We start from the raw sequence: 26752 nt of genomic DNA, 5'->3' as shown, positions 1-26752 counted from the left end.
TAATTGAATGTAATTGTATGTTTACCCACATATTTACCAAGCATAGTGAAAGAGATGAAGTTAAGAATGTGTTTGGGTCCCCATATTCTCAGATTTCTGTATTTCATCCTTGTCATTCCTTGAAGGAAAGCAATTTCTCTTCCTCTCTTCCATACTTCTGTTTTTACTCCACTGTAGTGGAGTCTTTGTTCACCAGAAGCAAAAGCTAGATTCTGAAATGTTTTATTTATCTCTATTTCTTCCAGTCTCTGGTGTGTTCTTTCTAAAAGAAAGAATATTCTGCCTTGTCTCTCATTCTGCTTTCGCCAGACTGAGCTCCTTGTTGTTTCCTGAATTCACCCTGCTGTTTCCCAGCCTGTACTTTTCCTCTGGTTCTCCTTCTGGAGCACCTTCATCCAGCAACCATCTGGAAAAACACCTTTGAACATTCAGGTCATGCATCATCTACACCCACAAAGCTTCTGTGTCACCTCCCTTCTCCCAGGTGGTAAGAACCAAAACTTCCTTCGGTGCCCCAGCACACCCTGCATATCCTACTGCTTTTGTTCTCTTAATATTTAAATGCACTTGTTTGTTTACCTGGCCTGTATAAGTACTTTTGGATCATAGAACACACCTCTTTCCTCTTTGTTTCTAGCACAGTGTCAGCACTGGAAGTTGCTGAATGAACAAATAATTAATTGACTAAACATATGAAAGAAGGAATATAGGTTTGTATCTATTAATTTGTAGTGGGTAATTTTAAGGTAGTAAATATTTTAACAAGGAAGTAGTATCTTAAATTGAAGAAGTTAAATTGAGATGAAAATGTAAGGATTATGTCACGAAGAAACAGTTAAGAATTGACAAAAGATCCCATCTGAGATTTCTAAATATAAATTGGATCTCTGTGTGTAAATTTTTCCATTTTTCCCTTGAGAAATATAGATTGGCATGCAGTCTCTAGCTGATTGGCATAGGATGCTCACAGACATCTGAACAAGCGAAAGAAGCCAGCGTAAGAGAGTCCAAGAAAAATAATATCTTCCCTAGAAAGACAAAATTCAAATGCAAATGTGCTGGATCATTTCAGGAACTGGTAGAGGAATGGATTTAAAATTCTAAAACTTTAAGTCCAAGGCAGAAAAAAAAAAAAAACAGTCTTTTAAAAATCAATGTTTCAATGATGAACAATTTTGACCAATTAAAGTTTAGACTAATTGCTATGGTGATTTTGGAAAAGAATGAAGTTAATGAGTTTCTGAATGTCAACTGCAGTTTTTGAGTACTTTTAATTTGCAATCTCTTTATTGAATGGAGAAAGCATTGAAGACTCAGTCTGAATGTATTCAAACTACATTTTAGTTTTTACAGCTGTACTTTAGCATAGGAATTATATTTTGCTATAATATCCACTCAGTTTTTGGAAGTAAAGTCTTAGATATATCTTTTAGGAGTGTCAAATCATACACTCTGTCAGATTCCAAAAATAACTTTGTTCAGTGTTATACAGGATAAGACTCTGGCCTGATATACTAATCCTCTGATCTAGAGGAAAATAGTTGACAGATTGCTTGACCTAGCAAATCATTCAGATAACTCTGCTAGGAGCAATGGCCCTGCCATTTTTTTAAAATATAAATTTTTGATTCCTATCAATTTTCACTGAAGGAAACTTTGAGAAAAATGCCCAAGGATTTTGGAATTCACTGTAATTTAAATGTCTATTTCAAGTAGATGGAAAGCAATCCCCTGCCTTTCCTACTTTTGCAGAGGCAATTGGGGAAAATAATAAGAGGGACAATTTTTCTTTTCCTTCCTACTTTAGATATTAATTACAATAAATATAAAATACATCCTAGCCACCTACACACTGAAATCCTTCAGCCTAGACATTTACTTGAAGATCAACTGTTACAAACCTTTGCAAACTATGTGCATACATAAATAATTAGTGCTTTTACTCACACTTTAGAATTTTGCTTTTCATTTCCTAGTATTGATATCTACAGAGAAAGGAATGAAATGACACTACAAAGTCTAATGTACCAATCACATGAGCCCAGTCATACACGGGAGGGAGAGAAGTAATGAGCTGATTTTTCTCATTTTTCTGCCTGCATTTCCCCCTCTTGATTTTTTAGCACCAAGGTAACATCTGATATCAGAAAAAAATGCAGCAAAATAAAAACATGAAAAGCCAAAAAAAGGCATCAAACCAAGGGTGACTTTCTGTGTCTGCATTTCAGGATCATGCTGCCAATTATTTCAGGTCCAGGAAACTCAGAGACAAGGATTACCTACTCCTACAAAATGCATTATTTTCCCCTCATTTGTCCGGGTGGCAAGCAACACAAAAACAAACATGAAAAATATGTATTGCAATGTTTTTATATTCAGTTAATGGTTTACTAGTCCAGCATTCACTAAATCAAACTACCATAGAAAATGCATGTCCTGTGGTGTCTCTATTTCCCTCTCTCCCCCTTGCAATTAAAAGGCTCTAATGAGAAATACGACTAGTTCAGAGGCTTTTAATTGACATACATAGGACTGATTTAAGAGCTTTCACCTGTCCCTGACTAACTCAAGGGCACTGATCTTTGAAATAAACTTTACTCAAGATAAACACACATACACAAATGAGGGGTTCAGTACAATTACTTGAGTGCTAGAGGGCATTAAATTTAACAAGTAATATGTAGGTAATGGTCCATGATATCTACAGATCTATTATGATAAACTATATTTAATTGTCTGTATTTTTACAATAGACATTCATATACCTTTTCCTCCATTAGTATTTAAGGCAAGTAAACAAATTCTCCAAAAGAACTTGTACTTCTCTCCAGTCGTGGTCAGTTATCAAAGCAATGTTACATTTAAGTGATTTTTTTTTAGACTGTCTCATCATAGTACCTCTGTGTGCCTTCAAAATGTTTTTCTGTAAACATTTAAATAATTTTTAAAAATCATACAGACCTCTTCCTTTGACATAGGAGATACAAAGCCCTGAGAGATGAAGTGATCTGCCCAAGGTCAAACCTTGAGTTCGTGAACAAGTCAGAACTAGGAAACAAAGATGTCAAATGTGAGATACATTCATCAGCACTAATTCATGATGAGATGTCAGAATACTTCCACTGTCTTTTTTTTTTTTTTTCCTCTAGCAGTTTATACTTATAAAAGCTGCTTCTAATGGGTTATTTCTTCACCAAATCTCTAAAATACAAGCTTTTGTTTTTTTCAACTTCACTTTTTTTTTTAATTAAAAAAAATACTTTGTATTAAAGACTTAAGGGTTTTGTCCATTATGAAAGAATAACTTAGAATTTAGAAACTGACTTTAGAACTTTAGAAATGTTGTCAGTTTATATGTCCCCTGAACATGGATTTAGGGGTACTTCATTTTACAGTGCCAAAAGTTCACATGCATGATTGACATCTGTTTCTGTTTTTTTCCCTTTCCTATTTTAAGCCCAGTTAGTGTTTGATGACAAATAGAAGACTATAAACTCAGTGAGGAAAAAATATCCTTTGAAAATAAAGAAGTTAATAACTATTCATATTTCTTCAGGGATTTTTATAGACTCTTTGAAGGAGTCACAAATTTGTATTTCTGGAAACTGAATGGCCCATTGAACTGATTTGTGTAGTTTTTTGTTGTTGTTATTTTTTTAATGTGAGCATCTTTGCAAATCTTTTAGTTTAATTTTGGAGAAAAGTGTTTTGTTCATTCTGTAGTACCCTATGTCTAATGATTTAGCAGACACTAAGCAAATGATACTGGAAGTTATTTGAGACTATGGCCTGGGACTTTTTCATTGTACAAAATATAAATTTATTTTTATTTATTTATATTTTATTTATTTAAGTTATCTTTATACATGTAAATGCCTCATCACTTACTGTGAGAGAAACAGATTGCAGATTTCAAAGATCAAACCATAAGAGATTGGCAAAGCCATTCAAGGTCCCCAGTTAACAGATTTATCAATTGATCTTTTTTATAAATGAAGTTAATTGCTGTTCCCTTTGTTATAGATTTAGAAGTGAATTACACACATAACACACACACACACACACACACACACACACCTGGTGTTCTGTATTGAAAGATATGCATAGGTTATTGTTTTAAAGTGAGTAAATCGTCTGTCCCACCCTTACACAGAGTATACCTTATACAGAGTGGTTGCTCCGTGACAGAAGCTGCTCTCCATGAGACACAGCTTTGTATGTAGACCTCTAGTCTAACAGTTATAATAGGGCATTAGCAAAAAGAGAGGAAATTAAGGAGGAATGCATTTTTTTTCCTGGAATGTTTTCTGGTATGGACTAACATATTTTAGTATCTAAAACCTGCAATGTTAGAGTCATACAAAATACATCAATATGTAAACTGATAAATATTTTAAAGGCTATCACCCCCGATGGTAAAAGCTTTAAATTCAGTCTTTTGAGCTTGCTAACGAGGAAATGAAATAATTATAATTATACAAAAAAAGTTTGCTGTGAAATAAGGATTATAATAGTTTCAAATTCTCAGTTCTGCCTTAATGAAACAAAGGTGCTTCTAAAAATCTCCAGACCATGCAAAAGAATGCAGTTAAAACCATAGGGGTTGGGGCATGATACTCCAAAAATTTGTCAATGGAACATTAAAAAGAAAGGAAGGAAGAAAGCAAACAAGCAAGCAAGAAAGAAACCTAATGAAAATGGTAGCAGTTTTACACTTGTTAAATGGATAAGAAATAGGTAAATACTACAACAAATATGGCACTTCATTCTGAAAAGGATCTGAAGTTTTTTTGTGGAAGGGTTGCAGATTGTGAGTCATTGTGAAGTGTGGAAAGAAGGTTTTCTGAGTCAATAGGAAGTGAAACATCAGATGTGAATGAGTGTGAACTACTGATTGTCCTTGTAAGATGTGAATGTGTGTATGTTTTGTACATTCCTATGAGGCTTAGCTCAGAAGTGTAGTTTTCTGTGTTCACCTAATTTTTCTAGCAGATGAAACAGTGCATAAGCAAATGCAAAATTTGTTGTATGCTAAACTTCTTTCTTAATAAATCAATTGCACTGAAACAAATTTACATTTTTTTAAAACCATAATTATAACAGAACTGACTGTACAATGTTAGTTGAATTTAAACTTTTATTGGTATGTGCCAGAACATAACAAGAAAATGATTTATCTGGGACTCAGTTGTCTGGTACACCCCAATCTCAAATAGCAATTAAATGAGAGTAAATGATCCTATCAAGTATATATGGAAGCCACACGATAGTGACAGTTGAAGCAAGTGTTAGACCAGACCAGTGGTTCTCAAACTCTAATGTGGTCAAAATCAACTGCAGTGTTTCCTAAAACTCAAATTTGCCCCACTCCCAGAGTTTTTGTTTCAATATTTGCATTTCTGAATATTCCCAGGAGATGCTGATGCTGGTGTCCCCCAGACCAGGGTTTGGGAACCACTTGTTAGACCATCCCAACTACTGCTGAAAGCAGTTGACAACACTCTGTCTCAGTACTTACTACATAGAGGAGAAAGTTTGTTTCCATTGTGGTTACCATTAAGATTGTGACTTTCTCATCAAAAAGATCCCAATAGACTTTCTCTAACTTTCTTTGCTCCACTGTTAGTGGGAAAAAAAACCAAACAACAATAAGAATAAAGACAAAATTAACATCTAGGTTCATGTTATGTGGTGGCATTTTGATCACCACCTTTCAAGTGTTTGTCATTCTCCATTGTACAGAAACCATGCATTTGTGGTGCAGTTGGCCTCCACCAGGTATGAGCCTTGATTAGAATGAATCAGTTAGGTTAAAAATCATTCCCTCTGGGCGTCCATGATTGATTCACTCAGAGAAAATTTAGAACTTCAATTCAACAGTTTGGGAAATGATGGTTTCTTTTCTACAAACTTGAATTAGGAAACAGGTCACTCCAGAAGCTGCTGGCAGCCATTTTATAACCATAAGGCAAGACAGACTGAGGGCAAAGCTAAAACTGCAGGAGACCAGAGCCAAAAGAATAACAGAAAAATAGAGCTGGATTCTTCACTGAACAGAACCTGAAGCCCAAACTACCACTAAAATTCTCAGTTATATGAGTGGATTAACCACTTTAATTTTTAAGCCAGTTTAAGTTGGGTTTCTTGTTACTTTAACCAAGAATAAAACAAACAAATCAAAGGAAAAAGAAGAAGAAACTCCTACCTAAATAGGTACAGACGAAGGCAAGATAAGACCAGAGCTAGTAAGTAAATCAAGCAGTGAGCATATTGGAATGATGCAAAGTCTCCATAAAAGTATGATAAACATTCCACGTAATGTGAACTTCGGCTATTTATACATTCAAGGACTAAGATCTTGTTGGTAAGGATTTCTGGGGAAAAAAAAAATCAGTTCCAGGTAGTAGAGCCTGGAGAAGTCCCCAAAAGGATCAAAGGAAGCAAAGCATCTAGAACAATTAAACATACAAGCTGTTTCCATGACCACCCTCTCTAGACTTCGCTTACTATCCAGAAAATGAATATAGACCCCATTGAGGAATGCAGTTAGTTATTCTTAATAATTATTTTGGTCAGCTTCACAAAGTCTCAAGTAAAAGAATCTTTCTAACCCATTGTCACATACAGATATCTGGACTGAGCAGACTACTGATTATTATAGGGTTTTGGGCAGAAAGAGCAAACCTGGTTAGACAGTGTTACTCACTCAATTTACAAAAATTCACCTTAACTAAATCTACCTCTGCCTGAATATGTTCCATTTTAACCAAAAACAACAACAAAAACAAACAAAAAATAGAACCATGAAAAGTAAGACTTGGGAATTCAGGAAAAATAAGTTTAATTTGCCAGTTTGCCAATCAGAAGAGAAATTATTACTCTTTCATTTGGCCCAGGAGCAAATTAATCCCAGTAAACCAAATGGCAAGCAGAAACAGGATTATTTTAGGAGGGAGATAATCTGTTGAAATCCTGTCTGCTGTTTAACTTTGGATAAGCTATTTAACAGTCTGGAGTACCAGATTTATCATCTGTAAAATGGGGATGATATGTAATTTATAGAGGGAGTTTTCTGGTATGAAAAATAAGACAGCCTATGGAAAGCACCTCACAGCACCTGATAGATATTATGTGCCTGATATTTGATGGTTTCCTATCTTTCCCTTACCCTAAATACCTCAATAGCCTCTTAGAACAAAATATAAAATAGCTATGTTTCACCAGATTGTTTAAGCTATTCATGGAGGAGGGCATTCTGAGTCCTGTGACCACAGAAGCCCTGAGGGCACAGCTGTATTGGAGGGGTTGTCCAGGATTGGGGTTGTTTAGAGGATCCCCAAATCCTCTAAACATAATTGGACAAGAGGAAAACCATAATAACATCCAGGGCAACGTTCAAGTATATACAAGCTAGATAGCGATCAGTTCCATAGAAACCAGATATACAAAGTGTTTCCTATTAACAAAAAGGCAGAAGCTTTTTATGTGCCACTTAACCAGCAGCTTTCACATTTGGCAGTGGGACATGAAACCTAAGGACTGAGTGTGTCCATGGAAAGTAAGATATCAACAACGAAGCTGCAGGAAAAGTATGTGACATTTTAAGGCTCATTTATAAACACAGTCTCCTGGAATACTTCTACGAAGCTGGTGAAATTGTGGTCCAGTTTACTCTTGCTTGCCAAACAGTGATAATCTCAAACTGCTGAGTTTAAGAAGAAAAAGGATACCTTAACAGCTTTTACATGTACCAGTCCTGCTGATTTTTGTGTACTAAAACCTGCACTATTGGAAATTCTGTCTGTCAAAAATAATGTACATTTCTAGCTCTATATTTACCAGGTATGTGTTAATGGGTGGGTGGCTAGAGTTTTGTTTTGTTTCCTTGGTTGTTTTAACCTTATTTGGGCACCAGCAATGTACTTTTTTAAAAGCCTTGTCTGAATGATAGGTTCACCCAAGAAAATCATAGAATACACTCTGAATAACAGAATGTGTCATATAATAGTTTTGTGATTTGGCTGCCTACCACTGTCACCTCATTATTCAAACTGTATACCTGCGTGTTATTCAGAATATGTAATGAGAAAATTTAATTTCATGGGATATTAGTTCATAAAGAATTCAAAATTTTCTGCCATATATATGATGACTTTTTAGGACTCTGTTTGCCTAAAAGAATATAGAAAGATTAAAGAGAATATTTGTCCAGTGTTTAGCATATAGAGATGACTTTTTCAGTGAACCTGGTTGGATTCTAGGTCCACCTTTACCAGCTAGATGACCTTGGACAGGTACTCCAACAATTCCACACCATCAGGTACCAAAATTAGAGAGAGATCAGTAAGTACCAGATAGATCATTGTGAAGAAGAAAGTGAAAACTGATTACAAAAATATTTTGTAAATTAAAAAGTACTGAGGTAGTTCTAAAATATTTAATTGTTCTACATGCAAGCCGCTTAGCTACTTATACCTGTGGACCTTGAGAAGTAATTTATTTTGTCTAAGAGCCCAAGTTTTGCATCTGTGTATCACACACACACACACACACACACACACACACACATGCACACGCATAAACAGTAATAACACCGATCTACCTATCTTATCTGCGAAATTTGAATGAAATTGTATTCTCTGAAGGAGCGTTGTCAACTGTAAATATTACAAAATTTTTAATGAGTAGGCATTCTTGTCCCAATTATACTGACATGAATTCCTAAAATAGAGAGACACTTCAGTTAAAAACATTAGATTATAAACTCCATGAATTTAGCAGTTCTGTTTTGTTCCTTGGTATATCTTGAACTCCTAGAACAGTGCCTGATACATAGCAGGTGCTTAATAAATACTTGTTCAATAAATATCAACATAAATATATATAAAATATATTGAAGTTTCTATGATAATAGTGACAGTTTGGGAAAAAAGAGATACAGATGTGTGTGCTACTAAGAAATCAACTGGCAATGAGAATGAAGAATTTTCTGGAAGGTAAGGAAAGTATTTGAGAGAAGACTATATAGTTTTATTCTATGACTTACATTAGGAAAGAATAGTCATAACACATTCCCCTTGGGGCCAAGCAGTACATTGATTTTTCTTCCACATATATGAGAAAGAAAACAAATCAATGAAAATAAACTAGAAGCAAGACATTCAGCAATCTAGGTATCTTTCCAAGAAAGAAAATGGGATGTACCTTCTCATATTGCTGTCCATTTGTCCTTGCATCCTGTATCTCTATCCGCATGTACACCCAAATTTGAATTTAATAATTATTGCCTATAATCACGACCCTGAATTCTCGAAGAAATGATGTCATTTTCAATATTATTCTAATACAGAGAATTATGTATTATGTTTCATAAAAAATCATTACTTTTTAAAGTTGTGGTATTTTCTTCTTTCCTGTAAACATGATAATTAAGAATCTATTATGTGTCATGAAATGTAGATAATTCAAAGAAAGAATAAATATGACCCATACTATAATGGAGTTTGTAATTCAATGAAAGATAAAGAGAAATTTAACTTCTTTTTAATTTAAATTATTTTATTCTGTCAATCTATTTTCCTAGACCACCAATAATTATGTATTAGGTTTATTTTATGTAAAATTAAAAACAACTAAGTCATATTCATATGCATCTGGGTTGATATTCTATATTTTCTTTTCTGGGTAGCTTTGCTATTTACTATTTGTTTGTTTGTTTGTTTGTTTTTGTGTATTTTCTGTGTATGTGAGTGTATAAGCCAAGGTATTATAATGTTATCCTGTATTATTTTCTAGCAGTTTATAATATATATTTCTATCCAAATATTCGTCCACAATATACTTTAATTATTAATTTACTTGTCTATCTCCCCAACAACTATAGTCTGAGTTTATTAAGATATGGATTATTATTTAGCATTATTTCTCTAGTATGTAGCACAGTACCTGGGATATTACATACACTGAAAAAATGTAGAAGGAAGAAAGGAAGGGAAGGAGGAAGAAAGAAACATTTATGTAAATACATGCCACAGTTTATTCCACGTGATCACATGATCTGAACATGGAAAAGTTAAATAGAAGTGAATATATTGATGCCAAATTATGCTGGAGATTTAAGAGCGTGCAAAAGCAAAAGAAATGAGGCAATAGGTTACAAGTTTTGAATCAGGAGTTAGATCATGTCTATCTACATGTCCTAGTTAACCTTGTATATTCTTTATGCCACACAGAGAAGTCACAGTGTACTGAGCTGGACAGAGTTTACTCTAGCAATGTAAGTCAGCTTCAGCCACTAAAGGTTCCAGTTTCCGCAGCCAGACTAAAGCAGAACATTTTGGTTGTTACCTCAGTGACTCAAGCAGGAGGTAGAGGAAGTACTTAATCATCCTCTCTATTTTTACTTTTTTGCCTAAACTAGCTAGATAATTGGCTGAACTCTCCATTCTGCCTAGACTGTGGAGAGCTGGCAGAGCTGCAAGAAGAAATTTGCCCAGTCTTAAAACTATGGTACCAGTTTCTTCATTATTACTCACCCCCACACTCTAAATAAACAATAAAACAACTAGAAATGCGCTGAGAAAGATTCTGCCAAAATTACATGCCTGCTGCTTCTAGACTTGAGAAACAAACTCGAAAGTGATTTGCAGGAAAACAAAAGCACAAATAAAAATCTAGCCCGATGCAGTCCTACAGAGCAGGTTTTACTGGTAGAGCCACAATCTCACTACTACACTAGGGGAATGCTCTGTGATCCGCCCCAAGGGCATTTCCCTGGGGGTCTGGGATGCTTTCCATCACCATCCTTTCCACAGAGGACACTTCTCACTGGTATCTGTTAGGACAGCTGGAAAGATATTATTTTACCAAAATAAACTTTTTTATTAAAAGTTATGATTGCACCTGCAATACAGCCCAGCATGTGGCGTGTCAGCTTTGTTGTACATTATTTTTCTATTACTATTCCAGGAAAGATCTCTATCAGTGACTGCCTGCAGAGTAGGAGAAAAAAATCCAAAATGGAGCATTATAACTTATAGCCCAGAGGATACAAAAAGAAAAGAAAAAACAGAAACAACAACCTAAGATCCCATATCCTCCTTTCCCTTAGGAAAGGGAAAGATTTACCTGATTTTGAGTAGCTTAGTTCACATATGCAAGAATATTTTTGTAAGTCTACAAAAAAAGAAAGTGCTGCATCCAAGCAAATTTAAAATGTGTTTAAAATGTAGATGAATATTGCCAAATTACATGCCAAAAAATGCTTTACCTATATTACCTCTGCAATCTTAACCCAAACCACATGTAATTCATCCTCCATACTGGCTTATGTGCAGGCCTGAAAGGCTGTATTTTTCCCCTATACTCTCTCCCTGTGCCATTCTTTGTCTTTCTAAAGGTTTAGCTTAACTAGTCCGTACTCAGAGACACCTTTATTCCCTACTGGGTTCCTTATGTGTTTTCGTCATTAAATTTTTTACAAATTATGACCTCTTACCTGTTACTTTGCTTGCATCTATTTCCCTCCGTAGAATTTATGTACCTAAAGGGAAAGGAAAGTACCTTTTCTGTTTTGTTGATCATTGCATTCTCAACACCTAGCTCTCTGCTTGACATATATTAAATACTACTCAGGTATTTGTTAAATGAATGAATTGTGCAATCTGGTGTTAAACAACCATAGTTAATTTATTGGCCTTGCAATTTATTTATTGCATAATCTTGAGGGTTAATTACCTCCGTAAATACCTTTTGATTTCCTTCATTTGTAAAATAATAATTATTCTAGCCACATAGAGATGTGAACATTAAATGAAATGAGTAAAGAGCATCATGTATAACAAAAAAGAATTCAAAACAGCTACCTGTTATTGCCTAAACTGAAATGAGGGGCAGGGAGATAAGTGAATGAGTGAATGCAACTCATTGGGAATTGTATACGTACTCATGGCAAGTGGAGGCAGTTTGAGTTGTTGGTTGGTAGTTTCCTGGAGGCAGAAGACTACCGTCTACTTGACTGCAGTTTGACTAGAAGGTGCATTCATGCATCTAGAAGGAGGAAACGGTTGAGGATGCTTCTCCCTTAACACATTCAAGAGATAATATTTCTGCGAATTATTTCTATTTAACTCCTTCTGGATCCTGCAGTGTCTTCTTTCTGTAGCTCGCCTCTGCAAGGAATCAACTGCGAAACAGTTTTGAGAGGGATAGGATTTTCAGAACTTAATGCTCAATGCTATCCTACAACCACCATCCATTACTGCATAGCTAGAGGAAAGAAAAGGTTGGGAGGAAAAATCTGAAGCAGAGTATCAAGTTACTCTGTTGTCTTTATGAAGGAAGCCCCAAAAATGTGTTGGAGGCTCCTGTTTGACTTGTAACATCAGAGATGAGATTTACTCAAATGGAAAATGTAGAGAATTTTTAAAAACCTAAAACCTTCTACTTTGATATATATTTGTATGTAAACTATCCCCATAAAAGTAAGGAATGTTTTGGTAATGAATTCCATTATAAATCACATAAGTGAAATTGAAAGTGTCACAAAGAACAATACAATATTTATTTTAAAACTTTGAAAATGTGTGCACATTGCTATTTGGTAGTCAACATAAAATTAAGACAGATTTTAATTTTTTTACCTAGAAAATTTTAAAAACTAGCCCATTTTTTAATTTGAATTCTTCAGTTAATTTGCTTAATCTTCTGCTGTTGCTTTGTGAAGCCTTTAACAAAGTATATTACACAAGCTCTATTTCATACTCAGTCAAGTTCTTTATAAAACTAAAATGAATGACGTACCAAGGTCACTATTTCCACTGACAGTGGCTCTAGACCTGCCTGAATATCCAAAGTATTTGGAGGTGTGTATTGGGACCAGGTGGTGTTTGTATGGCTTTTTGGATAGAACACTTCAATTAGCCTTGAAGAAGTTTCAGCTTATTGTTCAAGGAGTCAACTTCCTACTTCTAATATAGTGACTCTCAGTCTTATGATATCCAACCCTCCCATTTTATTGTAATCATTTTGTTACAATCTTTTTATGACCCCGAAATAAAGTTATAGGTATGTAACCTCTAACACGTATAATTTCAAAAAGGGAAGAAAGGAAAGAAGAAAGTATGCTCTAACAGTAAAATTAAAGAGTCATAAAAAGAAAGGAAAATAATTTGTATTTCAACATGTAAGAACTTAGGCACAAGCATGCCAGAAGACGTATTGAAATTGTCAGATGCTTGCACCTATGTGAAATGAATAAGATATGATTTTGATAAGCAGGATGAGATGAACTCATTTTTTTTATAACTATAAGAAAATGAAAGGGGAAATATGCATAGACGCTAGAACAAAAACTGGTTTCACAAAAAAAATGTAGGAGGCAGAATAATGCCCCTGTCCCACCCCAAGATTCCACATCTTCCCTGGAACATATGAATATATATATTAAGTTGTATGGCAAAGAGAAACTAAGATCGAATTCAGATTGCTAATAAGATTATTCTGAATTGTCAAGGTAACATGAGGGCCATTAAAAATAGAAGAGTCAAAGTCAGAAGAGATGTGGAGACAGAAGCAAGGTCAGAGTGATGGAATGTGAGAAAGATAGGGCTCACCTTTGCTAGCTGTGAAGATGGAGGAGTAAAGGAATGCTGGCCGCCTTTGGAAGCTCAAAACAGGAAGGAAATGATTCACCCCTTGTAGCCTCCAGAAAGGAGCACCGTCCTGTCAAAAATTTGCCTTTAGCCCAGTGAGAACCGCGTCAGACTTCTAACTCACAGCCATAAAATAAGAAACTTTTGTTGTTTAAGCTACGAAGTTTGTGTTAATTTGCTGCAGCAGTAATAGAAAATTAATACAGCAAGTAAACACACCAATCTTTTATGATAAAAGAAAGAGGGACATAACTTTAATTAAAATGAGGATAAATCAAGACAAATTACAAACCTTCATAAGGGAGAAAGAAGAGGGGGGTATAAATGATACCCTCACAAAGAACCCGTGATTTATAAATACAGAGTCAAAATAATTCCTTATTTTTTGGCATGGGATAAGACAGGTGTATCATCAGAAAACATATCTCATTTCCTGATAGCCTACTACATGTCAAGGCATGTTTTGGGCAGTGGTACTTAAAACTTGAAGTGTATCCCTCTGTTGGTTTGGGGAAATAAAGGATGAATTGAGAAGAAATAAACTTTTTAAAACAAGAGCCTATATAGAGAAATTCTATTTTTTAAACACTTTTTTATTGAGTTATAGTCATTTTACAATGTTGTGTCAAATTCCAGTGTAGAGCACAATTTTTCGATTATACATGAACATACATATATCCTCCAGGACAGTATCAAAGTTTGGAAAACAACCCAAAATTATATAAATAATTGTACTGTGCTTTTCCACAATAGATTTCTTACTAATGGGTTACAAAATAAATTTAAAATATGTAGGTTGGAAAGGTTATGGACTAAACTATATTCCTTTAAACACAATTTTTTGATCCGTAGGTATATAGCTTTCATCAGATTTGGAAAAATTTTGGCCATTATTTCTTCAATATTTCTTCTGCTTCTCCTCCTTTAGAGACTCCAAATACATGTACGTTAGGCCGCTTGAAATTGTCTCAGACCTAAGTGAGGCACCATTTATTTTCTTTTTAAATCTTTTCTCTACCTGTTTTATTTTGAATAATTCTATTGCTGTATCTATAAATTCAGTATTTTTTTCCCTGCAGTGAATAGTCTCCTGTTTTTCATCTCTGTAGTTTTCATCCTTAGAAATTCTGTTTGGTTCTGTTATATCTTCCAATCTTACTGCTATCATGTTCAATCTTTTTCCAGCTACTTTAACGTATAGAATAGAATTACAAGTATTTTAACATCCTTGTCTGCTAATTATGACATCTTTGTCAGTTCTTATTGATTAATTTTGATTGGCTGATTTTTTCCCCTTATGATGGGTTATACTTTTTTTCACTTTTTTATGTCTGGAATAAATTTTATTACATGTGAGGCAATACAGATTTTACCTTGTTAGATGCTGGATATTCTGCATTCTAAAAATATTTTGAGCTTTTTCTGAGATAAAATAGTTTGATCACTTGGAATCCTGCTTTTAAGATATTCTATGCAAGACTAGAGTCATGTGTAGTTTAAGTATTCCCAATGCCAAGACTAGACCCTACTACCCAGAACCCTGTGAACTGTGTAGTTTTTCCAGTGTGGCTGATGGGTACAAACACTATTGCCCAACCTATGTGATTGTTGGGTCCTGTTCCCTTTAATCATTTCGGGTGTTCTTTCCCCCTCAATTACTGTTGAGGTAGTTTTCTTAAAAGCATGCAGTAATCAATACTTTGCTAAGAGGGTGATTCTCTGTAGTTGCCCAGAACTATTTTTGAGTGGTTATCTCCTCTCTCATACTCCAGCTGCCATATGAACTTTAAATACATTCTTCTTGGATTCTTAACGCAACCTCCTCAAATCAGGAAGTCCACTAATCTCTACTTGAATTTACCCTTCATGTGATCTGGACAGTCTCTTAAGGTTGGAAAAATCAGAGGTCTCACCTCATTTGTTTCCTATCTGCCAGAGATCACTGTCCTTTGTTATTTGAGGCCAATGTCTTGAAAACTGTCCTTTCCTGTATGTATCCAGATTTTTAGTTGTTTCAGATTGAAGGGTAAATCCTGTTTTTCTTGTTCTATTTTGGCCACAAGTAAAGTCAATGTGCCTTTTAAACAGTCCTTCTCCCCTTCCTTCTCTTTCTCTGTGTGCGTGTGTGTATTTTTAAATACTCAGTTTTTAAATTGAAGTTTAAATTCATGAGTCTAATCTATTTACATGTACTTGAATATGTTTCACCAACCTTATTTTTGTTTATCATTTCTTTAAATACTTTCTTAAAAAAAAAACTAATTTTCCCTATTAAGACAAGAAATTAGGACATTCTTAAATTCCTTAATTCTCTTCCACAATAATTCACATCATGTAATTTTTTCCCTAGATTTAAAATTCAAGGTTATTGTAGATGTATTTCCTCTTTTTTATTTGATCTTAAATAAGTGGTTACAATAAGAGCAAACTTCACCAAGCTATTCAGTCACCTTTAATTCACAGATCTTTTGCTGCATCTCTATGATTTTTCTCTCATCCTGCTTTACCTAAAACTGTTGTCTCTGTGAATCATTGCATGGCAGTTCTCTTGAGGCTTTCCATGCCTGAGATTTTTTTTTTTTTAATTATGCTGGCATATTTGAAGAAAGTTTGGCATGAAAATTCTATTTTAAATTATTTCCCTTTAGTACTTATAGAATACCTCTTCATTATCTTCTTCTTGTGTTTATTGGAAAATCTGGTATCAATCTGACTTTAGAGTCTTTGTTACTGTTCTGCTCTGGAAATTTTTATGTATGTATATGGTGTGAATTTAGCTACCTACACTTAATTATTTATTTACTTTGTCTTCTTTTATCTTTCAAATAACTTCCCTAATTTTAGATTCACAATCTGTTTCTATGGATATCTGTAATCCAAAAATTTATTTTCAAACGGCTGTGCCCCTCAAGTATTATGTTATATTCTGTGAGCTCTTCTTCATTAGGGCTAGTTCCCAAGCTTTGCTACCCAGAGAACCACCTGTGCAACTTTTAAAATCCCCAAAGGCAGGTCCCAATCCATAGCAATTAAATCAGCATGTCTAGGAGTGGGAGCCAGGTATTAGTGTATTTTTATATCTCCAGGTGATTCCAGTATGCAACAAAATTTGGGAACCAGTGTTTAGAAGCATCAGCCATGCTGTCGGGTAGCATGTGTTTCCCAGTGTGTCAGATTAATGAGTCAGGGAGTACAGGTGGGGGCAAGGGTGGAAGACTCCTGAGATAAATAGCTCCAAACATCAGAAAAATCACTCTTTACCCCAAAAAACATCTCAGGTCAGCTCTTCATCTTCCACCACTCTTGGCAGAATCAGCATTAGAGGAAGATACTCCTTAGATTGTAATTCTTTAGTCCTAACTGTGTAGAGAATCACTTAAGAATCACCAGGCTACACCCTCCACCAGTTAAATCCAGAGCTGTTTAAGGGTGGGACACAGACATTAGTATTTCTTCAAGTTCCGTAGATAATTTCATTGTTGGGCTAAAACTAAGTACCACCCTTCCAAAAATTTGGAGAATGAGGGGTGGAGACACAATTGCCTGAGGTCAGATTGTCTCCACCTATTTTTCTTAGCTCCTCAGAAGGGAAGAACTATTTTACTGACTAAAATTTACTCTTGAGGATACTGGGACAAGAGTTCTGAGCAGGGATTTGGAGCAGGTGCTATTTGTACCAAGATAATAGAGGGCTGGAAAGCAAGGACAGAACTCCAATTCTTCTCTTTCTATTTTATCCTCTAACTGCTAACTATTGAGCTACATCCTATCCCAGACTAAAACCGTGTGTGCGCGCAGGCGCGCACACACACACGCATACACATAAACCAACACCAACCAATTGCCTAGAGGGGTGAAACTTGCATTCTCTTACAGTGTTCTTCATTTTCCTCCTCTGGTTCCTGAAGGTTGAAAATAAAAGAAGATTCTAGCAGTTGGGCTAGTTTAGTACCTTGGGTGAAATTAGCATCAAAATCAGTGCATATTAAAACCATTCCAAAAAATTATATAAAATAAAAGCTTTGTATTTAATGCAAAACAGAGCTAGGCTCTGGTTTCAGATGAAGTTTTGAATACCTTGTGGACATCTGAATGTCATGTAAGATTTCTTGTTATATAATTCTTTGTTATATAGAACTACCCTTGCACATTGCAAGGCATCAGTCATCTCTGGCTCCTGCCTTCCCCTCCAAATAATAATATATTGTGCCAAAATGTAAAAGATCTTGCAAGCCCTGATAAATCTGAACCTATCCATAAAAGACAATGAAATATGTAAAAGGCTTTTAAGGAAGGAAAATAAAAGGTTTAATTGAACAGTAGTGAACTAGACTAGGCAGTCAGTTCTTTAAGGGAAGCACCACTTTGGCATCACCACTATATCATCAAAGATTATTCAAGAACTTGGTGAATAGTAGACAATAAATAGATGAGCAGAGAGATGGATGAGTGGAGAGAAGGAGAGAGATGGGGTCAGAGACAGAAAGAGAAGAATATAAGATGCAAGAAGTCCAGTTAGGGAGCTAATAATTATTTAGTTAATTATTAAAGAAGACCGAAGCCAAAGTAATAATAGTGGAATAGTGACAACTGAACAGATCTGAAATATTTAGAAGAAATAATCAGTAGGTCCTATGAGATCGTGTAATGTAGTAGCCAGAACAAGGATTCTGTAGCACAGATAATTCCCTGATTTAGGTAATAATTCCTTTTAAGCACAGAGAAAGCACAATAATGCAAGAAGTCCAGAGATAAAACTACTAAAGTGTTCATTTCTGTAAGACATGCATGGTTTCTCAAACACATCTGTATTTTTCATATGTAGGAGCATACTCAGGTATACAGTAAAACTTCAATAGATACCTGTTGAATTTGTATAAATAAATAAGGCTTTATCTTATTCACATAATCAAGCTGCTCAAATCCTTGTCACTGTTGTAGCTTCAACAATAGATCTTTCTGACATTAGCGGTAATTGAATGAGCAGGGTTTGTTGCACATGTACAACCATTTTTAAATTGTTTTTCCAATTTTACACTTTATACTTGTGGATTTTTGCCAGTTCTTTTTGTATTGATTGTATTTTTTAAATACCTACTTAAACACATCATCAATTATCAAAACCAGTAATATGTATATTTAAAGGAAAGTTTAGGGTATGGCAAAGGAGTTTGAAGGGTCTTAGGTATAAAGGATATACCTTGCTAATGTAGAAGTGAATTGAACAAACACAGCAGTTTATGAGAGGATAAAATCATTTAGAATTGGGAGATTAAATGGATTAGAAAAAGAAAAAAGGAAGAGGGCAAGAAAAATTAAAGAAAAGAAGGTCATCGATATCAGTGCAAATAACAGGAAGCCTCTAACAACCAGAGTGGAGAGGGCTACGATTGAGTACCAGATGGAGAGAAAAGCAGAGTGGATTTAGGGAGCTTGAAAAAGACAGAAGAACAAGAATGAACGAAGGCCTGATCATTGACTGATTGGGGTGACATTGAATATCTTACAGAAGGATGTAAAGAACAGGGTTTTAGTGAGGAAAAGAAAAAAAAAAGCACAAAAAAATCTATTGTAGCATTATTCACAAGACATAGAAACAACCTAAGTGTCAGTCAACTGATGAATGGGGTGAAGAAGAAACGGTATATACATACAGCAGAGTGTTTGTTATTCAGCCATGAGAAGGAAGAAATGTGCCATTTGCAACAACATGAATGGATCTTGAGGGCATTATGCTAAATAAGTCAGAGAAAAACACTGTATGATATCACATGTGATATGGAATCTAAAAAAGCTGAAATCATAGAAACAGAGAACAGAATGGTGGTTACGAGGGGCTAGGAGAGTAGGGGGATGGGGCAGGGGGGAACTGGGGAGATGGTCAAAGAGTAAGAAAAAAAACACCCCACAAAATATAGTGACAAGAAAACAAGTAACCAAAGACGTGTTAGTAAAATTTAAGTCACTGTGTGAAAGTTACTGAGTGAAGCAACAGTATTGAAAGTTGTGCTACAGAGATGATAACTGAACTCAGAAAGTGAAAAATCTTTTAGAGAAGAACAGCCAAACTATGATAAAACCCAAAAGGAAAACACAAGTATTTATGACAAGTTTTTCATATCATATTTCTGATTAGCACATTTGTTTAATGAGCACAGAACAAACAAAAAGCTTCCAATGGTGCTATAGAATAAGTATACTGGGAGGACACTGAACAGGGCAACCTAACTGTGCTCTCAAATCTAATGTGCAGAGACTAGATTATAGCAACAGAAGAGAATGACATATTGAATGTTCAAGTAATTATGGCAAAATTATAGACAGTGGGACAGTGGGAGCCCTTCCGGTTGGTAAGACCATCAAAATGACAAGGCAGTTTATCTTCAGTTCCTACAGTGTGTTCCTCTTCCTTCCCTTTGGGTCCTTCTAACCTCACAGGTTCTTTGCCTTCTTAAGACTCTCTTTTTCCTAGGGCCTGCTGTAGGATAAGCATGGATAATCACCATTAAAATGTTGGTTGAAGATAGATTAATATGTCTTGCATTTAAGTGGAAAACACTTGCACAAATTCTTTTAGACAAGTAGACAAAAGCGTGTAACACTGGGTGTTTAAAAAAAATGGGAAGAGTCAGATGTCTTCCCTAGGCCCTTAGATGCACACTGTTTTTTTTTGCATGTATTCTATAAAGAAATATACATATGCAATGCCCTCCTGCCAAAATATTTTATATCCTCATAGTCTAGAGGAAATTAAGGAAATTTGAATTAAACCTAATATTCATCATCCTTCATCCCCACCCTTATCTTTATGGAATTGTAAGTAGTGGGGAGGATTTTGACATGATGGACAGCATTCTAGGCAATAGAAAGGAGAAAGAAAAATGACTACAAAAGAAAAATGAGGTAGTATAAATTAATGCGGACTGTGATGATATGCATTTTCCAAGCTAACAGTACTTTGGAAACTTACTGACATTGAAGGCTAAGGTTAACAAAGTGTAGAAAATGGAAAATAATTGAAGCAAAGGGGAAAACAGCATAGATAGTAGAAAAGCAAATAGGAGAGAATAACCTTATAATAATAATGTTTATTTTTAAATAACTCACTGACTGTAGATCTTGACAAATTATGAAATGTTTCTTCCATTCCATTCTCTTCTTACATACTTTGTCCTTCTTATCTATTCACAGCAGTAGATGAGCTTGTCCTCATCATAAGAGTAACTGAGCATGAACATTATCTGAGCAGAAAGTGCTGTCTGAAGAAAGGTGTTGTATTGTTTATTGGTGGATACTGTCTCACACACAGTGCATACACAGATCTCTGATATTTTATATCACATTTTGTGAAAATGATTAACGTATTTTATGAATACTAATTAAGTATCATAGAAGTGCCTATTAATAATATCTAAAGGGAAAGAACACAGTGAAACTACCAGTCCTGAGATTATCGGACAAGCATGTAGAACACTAATTCAAGAATAGTGTTGTGACTTCTTAATATCTCTTCTCCTTATGGTTCTGACAAATCTATTATAAATCTCTCCAATCACATATTTGATTAAAAATAAGTTGCATTTACATAATTATTTAGTAGTTGTTTTGAATCAAATTATCATTTTATAAAGATATTTGTTAAGTTATAATCCTATATATTATTCTAAAATATTGCCCTCAAATGCAATTTATGTCATTTTTTTCTGTCTCTAATATTGTTTCAAGCATTCTCGTTTTTCCAGGGCACTGTCTGTTTCTGATTCTTCCTTTCTCCTGCTTCCTTTTCAGTGTTCACTTCCTCTCCTTGATGTAATGTACTGTCTCTTAATTATTTTATTTCCAGTCCATCTGTTAAAGTTCTGTTTCTATCTTTTTCTCCTATTCTGTCAATCTAATACATTATTCTCTCTGGATCATCTGTGTTTTGCTCTCTCAGTATTCCTCATATTTGCAAATAATATCACAAGCTGATGCTAGATTAGAATAAACCAGGGCCAAAACACAGAAAAGCAAAGGCCAGGGAAAGAGTGCAACAAAGTAATAAGTTAACAGGATTGATGCTAAGACTTCTAGCCCTAAAATTATTTGAAATTTTCATTCATTGGTCTGCTTTATATTTGATAATTCTCCACTTTGATAATTGCTCAATGTTTTTGAAAGAGAACATCAGCTGTGCCCAGTAGTTGATGAAGTGATGGTATACATACTATTTTTTCACTTTCCAGAATTTCAGTATCTGAAGAACATCAGAATGTGTCTTATTATTTTAGCATAGCTTATTGACTTCATCAGGTGTAGGTAATGGTCCTCTTGTAATTGTGCACAAAAGCATTTATGATATGTCATCTTCTCCTGCAAACTGTTCTCAGCATGGCCTGCATTCTCAGTCAAATCATGTGGTGTGTAGGGCTTTAAGTGCCCTAATAAATAATAGAATCTCCTTGATTAGAAGTTATCTCACTTGGCTTGAGAATACTGTATTAGTTTCCCAGGGCTGCTGTAAGACAGTACCACAAACTCTGTCTTAAGACAGTAGAAATGTATTGTCTCACAGTTCTGAAGACTAAAAGTCTGAAATCAAGATATCAGTAAGACCATACTCTCTCTGAAAGCTTTAGTAGAGGATTCTTCCTCACCTCTTTCTAGATTCTGGTGGTAGCTGGTAATCCTTGGTATTCCCTGGTTTGTGGCAGAATACCTCCAGTCTCTGCCTGTCTTCACATGGCTTTCTTCCTGTGTGTCTCTGTGTCTCTGTTTTCTCTTCTTATAAGGACCCCAGGCATTAGATTGAGGTCCACTTTAATCTAGTATGGCCTCATCTTAACTTAATTACATCTGCAAATATCCTATTTCCAAGTAAGGTCACATTCATAGGTCCTAGGTTTAAGACTTTAACATACGTTCTTTATTGACACAATTCAATCCATAACAAATACTTTTCCATTTTTTTTTTTTTTGCCACTTGAAATCGTAGTGATGAATGATCTAATACAATGTTATATATACTGGAGATGTTTAATTCACATTATTTGATTTTGATTTCTACACATATAATGCTTTTTACTATTAGTTATACTGGTGGTAATGGTCATAAGAAGAAACTCAATGACAAAGTATTTTCTGCTTTCATCTGTAAGAAACAGATTGAAATACAACTTTTAGTAATGATATATTACTCAATATTTTATGTGTTGCTTAAATAATATTTTTGCTTTTATCTTTAATACATTTTTATAAACACAATATCCGTGTAAAAATAAATGGAACTGTGCTAAAATATCTAGGAGTAAGTTGAGATACTCTCCTTATATGAAGTAAAGCTAAGACTACTTTAAAACAAAGTGATGCAACTCAGGCTTCCCTTGAATGGAAAGCACATGTAAGATCTGAATATTCAATAACTACTGAGCAGGAAGAATAAACCTCTATTTTTTGTTTGTTTCAGTTAATTATACTAATTAAAATTAGAACGTCCACCATTAAAATTACCTGCAGCTGTATGGTTCGTGTTGCTATTGTTGGTGTACACTGAAAATATTCCAACAGAGGGCACCAAGAATTGCTTGTGATCAAAACACCCACACAATCTTGTCACTTTGGAAAGATTGCAGACAGCATAACTAATAAAGTTATTGTGCTCTTGTGAAAAAATATAGCATGTTTGAAAAGAGTGTATTAACCTCGTTGTAAAGTATTGATTGCACTCTATATTAAAGGAAATGAAAGAACAAAGATAAATTGCTTTTAATTCTTACCTTGTTTGCTCTTGCTTGTTTTATTCCATTTCAATTTACACCTATATTCAAGAACACTAAAAAATGTATCACCCGGCCTCAAAGGCAGTTTTATTTTTCTTACACACTTTTGTAACAATTTGATGCTTTAATAAAACAGATGTATAATTTAACTGAGAAAGTGATGAATAAGAAATATCTAATCTCAAATAACTGTGAACTCAACTTGCTATGTTTACTATTACAAAAAGAAAAAAGAGGAAGAGGGGGATGGGAGGGAGGGGAAGTAAAGACAGAGAGAGACAGATGAAAAGAAAGAAAAAGGAGTTTTGTTATTTTGTTTTATTTTTTTGTTACCTTCCGAAATTTCTATTTACTAGATAACAGTAACAGGTTAAATCCTGATGGTAAACTCCTAGAGAATATAATGATAAGCAAACAATCAGTATTTCTGAAATCCCAAGTTTGAAATTAGAAATGTTCAATGTTGTGCTGATCTTTATTAAAGACTATTTATGCCAATAATATGTTCACACATATGAATATTCATCCAAATCAGCAAGCCTTGTATATAAGGAACAAGCTGTTTGGAAGGTGGACAGTGTGAGATACAGAAGTAATAGAAATCATTTGAATATTGGGCTTTTTTGTTGTTGTTGAAAACAGGAAAAAAATTCTTGAAATTTTAGTTTCAGACCACAGAATTTATGTTTACAACATTGATGCTACTCCTTTGTTATAATACTTACATAAAACAAGATATGCATGAAAATAAGTAATATTTACATATTGATTGCTTCTGTATTCATTGTGGTGTAACAAGTCTTCAGAGCATAGCTCATGAGCATTGATGTATAAAAATAAACTGGATTCCAAATAATTTTTTAAATGTTCAAAGTTTAAAATTCAAAATATTTTTTAAATGAATAAAGCATAACAGGATGAAGCTCCACCGTGTTGAGTGGCAGTTGATGGACACTTCATGCATATTTATTAGATATAAACCAATATTTAAAAATCAGATAAAATTCTCTTTTATTGTTAATGACCATCATCTGAAGTCACCCTGGTGTGGTGATGTACTAAGTATAAAATCAGTCACCTTTTTTTGAGCTACTTCTCTTAAGAGCAGAGTTCCTGTAATTGCATTCCCATCTCTCTTTCTTTCTCTTTCTTTTTGAGATGTATCTGTAAAGACATTTGGCATCTCATCAGCAAAAACAGCAGCTAGAGAAAGGCCTTCCTACGTGCTCTGTCAGGGGAATTGCAAGTTTAGGTGGAGTTTTAATAGACATCAAGGATTTACTGACATAACATAGATTGCATGCTTTCATTCTATCTATTATTTGTGCCTTTCTCTTTTAATGGAAATGAAAACAATTATAGAACAGAAAAAGATAAAGCTCCCCTTTGAGAGTACTGTATTATAGTCCGTGAAGAGGTATAAACTGACAAATATACGCACAAGGTAGGTATTTTCACATCAGATGACATTAGTTAAAATTAATTTCTACTTTCAAATTTTGTAGGAAACATCTGTGAAAATCAACCCAAGCCAACAAATCAATAATATTCTATGTAAGTTATGGAAGGATTTTATTATTATTTTTATTCCAATTCACATGTTTTCTGGAACTGCTAGTGATTACCTGGCATTAACAACTTCTGATGTTGTTAATAAATTGTTTCTTTCATAAATTGCCCACAATCTGGACTTTAAAAAATACAAATTAGACAAAATTCCCTGAATCTAGCCCTGAAGATTTCCTTCAGAGTGTGCTGACAGTTCTTCAATGTCCAAAACCCCATCCTATATGTTGTGGCCTTACATCAATCCGAAACCGTTCAACAAATCTCAATCTAAAAAGGAAAAAAGAACCATGAAAATATACCTGATAGAGCTGTGTTGAATATATGGCATGTGGACATTATAAAATAGTCTTTTTACTCTGTGTTTGATTCATAATTAAAGAATCATAGAAATACAGAAATGGAGGCGGTTTCATCTGTCAAATTCAACATCCATTTTAAAGTAATATTTTTAATTACAAAATTAAATCATATTTCTTGTGGTAACTTTAGGAAACAGATTTCATTTAAGCCCCATAGATTGAACTCTTGTGTTTATTTCCACTCCCCCTGGAAATGAAAGGAATGAAAGTAATGGAACATAATACTTACAAAAGAACAAACCTTCAAGGACAAAGAGAATTAGAAGACAACAGCGAGTCAGAGACGTGAACAAATTTTTGAAAATAAAAAGCAGTTGGAGGGTAATCAAATTGGCAGAGCTAAATGAAAATGAAATCTAAGACCTTCAAAGGAGAATTTTGAAGATTAGCTAGCAGATTCACAGAATCCTGGAAAGACTTGGAACAGAAGCTCTCAGTACTGGTTCAGGCAGAAGTGGGCCTTGGAGCCTAAGGACACTCAGATCTGTTCTCCCACTCCAGCAGAAGACCTGAGGTTTAATCAGGGATACTGAGACATTGTACTGGCAAAATAAATAGATTAAGTGAAAGACTAAATGCTGAATACATGTGTACCTCATTTTATTGCACTTTGCATAACTGTGCTTCACAGATAGTGAGTTTTATAAAAATTGAAGGTTTGTGGCAACCCTGAGTCAAGCAGGTCTATTGACACCATTTTTCCAACTCATATTTGCTCACTTCCTATCTCTTACATTTTGGTAATTCTCACAATATTTCATATTTTTTTCATTATTGTATTTGTTATGGTGATCAGTGACCTTTGATGTTACTATTGTAATTGTTTTGGGGTGCCACCATCCACATCCATATGACAGCAAATTTAATCTATAAATGCTGTGTCTGTCCTGACTGCACAACCACCTGTTTCTTCATCTCTTCCTCTCTTCGGGTATCCCTATTGCCTGAGACACAACTGTACTGAAATTAGGTCATCAGTAATCCTATAATGGCCTTTTAAAGCGAAAGGAAGAGTCACATGTCTTTCTTTTTAAATCAAAAGCTGGGAACGATTAAGCTTAATGAGGAAGGCATGTCACAAGCCAAGATAGGTTGAAAGTTAGGTGTCTTCTGCCAAACAATAAGCCAAGTTGTGAGTGCAAAGGAAGAGTTCTTGAAGGAGCTTACGAGTCCTATTCCAGTGAACACATGAATGATAAGAAAGTGAAACAGCCTTATCGTCGATATGGAGAAAGTTTTAGTGATCCGGATAGAAGATTCAACCAGCCATAACATTCCCTTAAACCATAGCCTAATCCAGAGCAAATCCCTAACTCTTTTCAATGTTATGAAGGCTAAGAGAGGTGAGGAAACTGCAGAAGGAAAGTTTGAAGCTAACAGAGGTTGATTCATGAGGTTTAAGGAAAGAAACCAT

This window comes from Camelus ferus, chromosome 8 (assembly GCF_009834535.1).
Source record: "Camelus ferus isolate YT-003-E chromosome 8, BCGSAC_Cfer_1.0, whole genome shotgun sequence".
In the NCBI taxonomy this organism is placed as follows: Eukaryota; Metazoa; Chordata; class Mammalia; order Artiodactyla; family Camelidae; genus Camelus; species Camelus ferus.
Note: the sequence above shows the minus strand (reverse complement) of the source record.